The sequence below is a fragment of the Limulus polyphemus genome, unplaced genomic scaffold, assembly GCF_000517525.1.
Source record: "Limulus polyphemus unplaced genomic scaffold, Limulus_polyphemus-2.1.2 Scaffold1511, whole genome shotgun sequence".
Taxonomy (NCBI): domain Eukaryota; kingdom Metazoa; phylum Arthropoda; class Merostomata; order Xiphosura; family Limulidae; genus Limulus; species Limulus polyphemus.
Genome location: NW_013667121.1, coordinates 2,224 through 3,210, shown reverse-complemented (window position 1 = coordinate 3,210; position 987 = coordinate 2,224).

Here is a 987-nt window from a genome sequence, read left to right as displayed (position 1 = left end):
TGCTGTAATCTCTCTTGTTTATTTTGCTGTTCCAGCTGCCAGCTGCTGTTGTCTCTCTTCTTGTTTTCTTTTGCTGCTCTTGTATTGCTTCCATCAAATCTGCTAAACTGTAGTTTGATTTGCCGCTTCTCGTTTCCATCTTCTCTTTTTCTTCTTCTTTTTTTTATCCCACTTTCTGACACCAATTTGTTACGTCTCCGTTTGTTAATTAACTTTCCGTAACTTCGTTCCGACGAAACTTTAGCGAAACAAGTTCTTTACTTAATAAAACTGGTTTATTCTTTCCGAATACAACTTTACCATACACTTATTTTCAACAATCGCGCTAAAACAAACGCTATATCAACGAACGTCAATAATACTTCTAACTTCAGTTCAATTTCTCACTATCTACACACACATTATTGCATCACGTTGTCACCCTCTTTGATATACCAGACTACCCTATATCTAGTAAATACTAGAGCATTCGCCAAGGTACGGGATAGTTCTAGAAACATGGCGTCACACTAGTCATGTGATTCGCTGACGCAACACTATTATAGGCCAATTTTTGAAGTTGGGCCTATAACTTCAAAGCAAACTGAAGATAATATGAAATCTGCAGAACTGTCTGGACCAGAAATAGATAGTGTTACGTATCTGTTTGTTTGATAATTTCCCGTAAAATTTATTTCCGAGAAACTTCGGCGATACGAGTTCTTTCTTAATTAAAACTAGTTTATTTTTTCTCGTTACAAACTTTGTAATACACTTAATTTCTACAGTCACTACTTTTATAAACACACGCTATAATTCAGAACGATTCACGCACTTTACTTACAGTGCCTACAGCTCGCTTGACTCAATTATCTATCTCTATATCTATGTATCTGCCATTATTCTCCGCTTTATTTGCCGGGCTTATATACTAAAATAGAGGCCATCTAGAAAAGACTAGAGTTGCCAGGAAAAGTCATCATCCTTCTAGAAACTCATGACGTGTTA